We start from the raw sequence: 5,440 nt of genomic DNA, 5'->3' as shown, positions 1-5,440 counted from the left end.
ATGATGTGCCTACAAAAACCGATCCAGGTGGGGCAGCAGGACACACTTCAGATTCCAACAAATCCCCTCCCAGAAAGTGAGGGTACTGCTGGACTAGCTGTCTGAAAACTGACAGGTCAGGGTTCCAAGAAGACACCAGAGGCACAGGAGTAACTGAGGAGCATCTGAAGTCCAGGTAGGGACAGTGAGAATCTCCAGTGTTTTTGCCTAGGGGCAGCTCCCGTCCCCCTAAACCCTCAGGGGGATGACTTTACTGGGAGACTGGGGGGTACCATGCCTGGAGTACCCGTGGCTCCACTGTCAGAGGTCGCCAACTTGATCTGTGCACAGGTGCGGAAACCTGGCCACACCCTGAAGAATTTCTGGAAACAGTAGTCATCTCAGTGGCAGCTGACCTGGGAGGTCAACCTTCCAGCTGCCTGAGGTGGGATCGAGCCACAGACCAGCACACTAGCCAGAAATGGAAGAAGGAGAACCAGTTCTTCATTTCCGTAGTTTCTAAGTTACCCGTTTGTTCCTATCGTTAGTATACTTTGCCTTCTGGGAAATCTCTGCCTGTCTAAGGTCTTGAAAATGTTCTCCTCATGTTCTCTGCTGGAGAGGTTCTTTTTTTTTCATATTCTTTTTTTTTTAATTTAATTTTATTATGTTATGTTAGTCACCATACAATACATCATTAGTTTTTGATGTAGTGACCACGATTCATTGTTTTCACATAACACCCAGTGTTCCGTGTGGTACATGCCCTCCTTAATACCTATCACCAGGCTAACCCATGCCCCCACCCCCCTCCCTTCTAAAACCCTCAGTTTGTTTCTCAGAGTCCATAGTCTCTCATGGTTCATCTCTTCCTCCGATTTCCCCCCCTTCATTTTTCCCTTCCTTCTCCTAATATCCTCCATGCTATTCCTTATTTTCCACAAATAAGTGAAACCATATGATAATTTATTTTCTCTGCTTGACTCATTTCACTTAACAAAATCTCCTCCAGTCCCATCCATGTTGATGTAAAAGTTGGGTATTTATCCTTTCTGATGGCTGAGCAATATCCCATTGTATATACGGACCACATCTTTATCCATTCATTTGTTGAAGGGCATCTCGGCTCTTTCCACAGTTTGGTTATTGTGGACATTGCTGCTGTGAACATCGGGGTGCATATGACCCTTCTTTTCACTACATCTGTGTTTTGGGGGTAAATACCCAGTAATGCAATTGCTGGTCATAGGGTAGCTCTATTTTTAATTTTCTGAGGCACGTCCACACTGTTTTCCAAAGTGGCTGTACCAACTTGCATTCCCACCAACAGTGTAAGAGGGTTCCCCTTTCTCCACAACCTCTCCAACATTTATTGTTTCTTGCCTTGTCAATTTTTGCCATTCTAACTGGTGTGAGGTGGTATGTCAGTGTGGTTTTGATTTAAATTTCACTGATGGCTAATGATGATGAGCTAGCAATGCATCTGTAGAAAGAGAAATTAGAGAAATGATTCCATTTACAATAGCACCAAAAACCATAAGATACCTTGGAATAAACCTAACCAGCAGGAGGACAGGAAATGCTTCAGGAGGATGATCACAGCTGTGTCACTACAAGGGACACTCAGGAGGACTGGGGGTGTGCAGGGTTGGCTGGAGCAGGGGCAGAGGGACCGGGAATGCTCCAGGAGGATGATCACGGTTGTGTCCTTTGTGGCTACATGTGTCAGTGTGACAGGGTATTGGCCAGACAGGAAATGGGGGGGGGGGGGGTGTCGCTGAACTCTCTTCTGCAAAGCAAAAATTCAGTAATGAGATTTCTTCACGTACAATTTCATTTTACATGCTTATATGAGTCCCTAAAGCTGGTTGTGTATAACATGAAGTACGTTTTGCCATTTCTTTCAAGTCCGAGGTAGGGGGCGCAGAGCACACTTGGTACTTATTTTTGTTACTTTCCCAGTATGATGACTTTTCTTGCCTTTATATCCGACCCAAGGACAGGGAACAAAGTCAACACAGATCTGCACACTTTGAAATGTCAACAGAAATCTGCAAACCCAGGTTCTCACAGGAGCTAAAGGTTAAGGACCAGGGTGACACAAAGGGGAGGCAAATAGCAAGTAACCAAAAGATGTCGTGTGTCTGTGAGCTGACCACCTTCTCCACCCGTCAGAAGGAAGCCATGCCTGACAGGAGGGAGCGACACCTGGACCTGGTCTCTCTGGGCTGCCCATGAGCAGAGCAGAGGATGTGCTGAGCTGGGTGTGGGTGTCGGGGGGAGAGATGGGCAGCTGGCCACAGATGTTACCTGCCAAGTACCTGTAGGACCAGCTCCCGGTCCTCAGCTAAGGTTAAGCAATAATTATGTTTAGTTACATATTTACTGTGACAGGAAAGGTGCTCAGTACTTTGAGTGACTATATTCTCTCCCTTTTTTTTTTTAATACACTTTAAAGAGGTATGATTGACATACAAAAAGCTGTACATAATTAATGTATTCAGCTTGACCCTGACCCTAACCCTAATATCAAGTTTAGATATACTCTGATTTAGAATATGGCTCATAAATTATTTGATGGTTATTAGGAGCGAGGGGATCCAAGGACCAACCTTATTCTGTCTTATTCTCCCTTGAATTTGATAGGTTCAAACGCATTTCGCCACGTGCTATCTGAAGAGTGGCCACACGGGGGCAACAGTGAGTAAACATTAGCGCAAACGAGGCTCAAAAAGAGGAATGGGAGTTCCGAGAAGCAGGCTGGAGTAGTCAGCGGGTGGGGTGTGTCTCATGGAGGAAGTGACCAGGAGACTTGTCACCGGTTACAACAGTGCAGCATCAGGGTTTGAGCTCTGCCTGACCCACGACCCTCAGGGGCATTGGGGGCATTCTAGCTCCAGAGAATCTACAGAATGCAAATCGGCCTGAGCCTAGCCTCTGTAGTATCTCTTCTTTGCTCCTGGGTGTGGCTCTTTCTCTGCTTCTTGAGGCTGTTGATTCTCACTTTGTTTTCCTCCGAACTGCGCTATTTTGTGTGGGTTCAATACTGTTTTTTGGGTTTTTTTTAAGATTTATTTATTTATTTATTTGTGAGAGAGAGAATGAGAGACAGAGAGCATGAGAGGGAGGAGGGTCAGAGGGAGAAGCAGACTCCCTGCCGAGCAGGGAGCCCGACGCGGGACTCGATCCCGGGACTCCAGGATCATGACCTGAGCCGAAGGCAGTCGCTTAACCAACTGAGCCACCCAGGCGCCCAAGGGGTTCAATACTGTTAGTTGACACAAATTCTTTCTGAAAATAAGTGGAATATAAATCATACTTGTTTCCTAAGTAGATCTGAACATATTCAATAATAACAGCCTTTTTCCAGGCTCCTGGGTCTTCCTCTGCTCGCCTTAAGAGTAACTCCGAGAATTTTTAAAATATATTATACTTTTAACAGTTGAAAAGAATTAGTTTGGTTTTTTAAAAATTCAACAAAGTCGCACTTTTAATAATCTATAAAATGATCTGTAAACATTGAATGAGCAAGGTTTTACAGGATGAAGGAATAAGTCAAGGTCAGGGTTGAAATTAGGATGTGTGAGGTTGAGGTTCAGGGTTAAGTGTACCAGGATCATAGCCAAGGTGAGGGTCAAGATCAGTGTCAGAGTGAAGTTGGTCAGCAATCTCTGCCCCACGGCCCAGCACCATGTGCAGCTTTTGCAGATGCCCCTTCCTGAAATGCTCTCCCACACTGAGCTGTAGGTCTACCTCCCTCACCTGCTTGGAGTCCTCAGGGCTGCCTAATCCTCCCTGTCCACCTCCACGGGGATACAAGTGTCACGAAGGCAGGGATCTTGGAACAGAATGTTTTGTCCATTGATGGATTCCAAGCACTCAGAAGAATCTGTGGCACAGAGTAGGTGCTCAATTGAAAGCTTGTTTAATAAGCAATGAGTATCCATTAAGGTATTTCTGGAGGGAAAAAAGTACACCTGGAAATAAAATAAACTGTTCACAATAGTTCTCTCTGTGGAAGAATGACAAGAAACTTTCATGGTTGACTTGACACATGTCCATATTGTTTCAAATTTTAAAAAATTAATGTTGGTTATTTTATAATGACCAAAAATGGATTTTTCTTTTTTTTTTAAGATTTTATTTATTCATTTGAGACACAGAGATACAGAGAGAGAGAGAGAGCATGAGCAGTGAGAGAGGCAGAGGGAGAGGAAGAAGCAGACTCCCCGCTGAGTCAGGAGCCCAATGTGGGACTTGATCCCAGGACCCTGGGATCATGACCTGAGCCGAAGGCAGACGCTTAACCATCTGAGCCACCCAGGTGCCCCCAAAAATGGATTTTTCCACTTTGAGAGACAACAAAGAACTCCAGGTAAAGTTCCTGGTAAAGTGACAAGAGACTCATTGCACTGTAGCTATTACCCAAACCTCAAACAACTGGCAGCCTTTTGGGGAGCGTTGGAGCATCCTCGAAGAAACCCTATTCTAGTTCTCTTCTCTAAGGAGGAAAGACAAACCTAGAGGCAAGACAACACGGAAGGTCTATTTATTCAACATCAGCTTTGAAAAGGAATCCTCGAGACAGTGAGGGGATGTATTTCCCCATTTCTACTTCACTTCTTTCCACATGGTTCTGTCCTTCGCAGTCTAGAGCCTGATGCAGAAAAGGTGACTGTCTTAGATGTACGTATACACGACCTTGGAGGGCACAGTCTGGAGGTGCAGATGGATGGGACATTTGTAAAAGTGGGACAGCAGAGTCTCACTGTAGCCCACCAGGAAGTAGAACTTGTGTGCAGGCAGCTGCCTCAGGACCAGGGCACGGATCTCCAGCTGGTTAGCCCAGTGCTTTAGGATCAGCTGGTCGACCAGACACCCTAGGAAGGGGCCCAGCATGAACTTTCGGAGGAAAATATCCTCCACCGTTCACTCGGCAGCATGGCCCTCCCCATCCAGGTTACCTGAAAGGAGAAGGGCACCTTGAAGACTCAGGAGAAACTCCAGAAGTAACATCCAAAAGTCTATGCACTCAATTCCACCCCCACCCTGGCTCCTTCGCTCTTCTACAAGTGGAATAAAAGGAATAACACTTTAAAATCCAAAGTACATTATTTCATTACATTCACAAATAAATCCTGTGAAATAGGTATTATCGGTTATCCTGGTTTTACAAAAGGGAAGACTGAGGCCTTAGCAGGGCACAAAACTCAGATGATCCTTTCCTGTCTAGACCTTTCCCACTCTTTCTGGACATTTATAGAGGCACTGGCCGTCCCTTGGCCCAGAGAGATGAGGCCACCAGCTACTTCTGAGACTGGGGACGTGAGCTCTCTCACCATCCAGGGCCATGGCCTCAACCAGTGGATTCTCAGTGTAGATCCTGAAACTCCTACACCTCCACAGTATGCCTGAAGAGTCTCCACACCCAGCCCCAGACCTCCACACCCAGCCCCAGATC

General features: G+C 45.9%; 1 pseudogene; it reads right to left on the bottom strand.

Annotated features, from left to right (window-relative positions):
• Positions 1-4,518: 4,518 nt before the first annotated feature.
• Positions 4,519-5,440, bottom strand: part of LOC118016347 — a 1,922-nt pseudogene continuing 1,000 nt past the window's right edge.

Source organism: Mirounga leonina, unplaced genomic scaffold, assembly GCF_011800145.1.
Source record: "Mirounga leonina isolate KUSES-001 unplaced genomic scaffold, KU_Mleo_1.0 Mir_166, whole genome shotgun sequence".
NCBI classification, from domain to species: Eukaryota; Metazoa; Chordata; class Mammalia; order Carnivora; family Phocidae; genus Mirounga; species Mirounga leonina.
The sequence above is the reverse complement of the archived record's forward strand: the minus strand, read 5'-3'. Positions and strand labels throughout refer to the sequence as shown.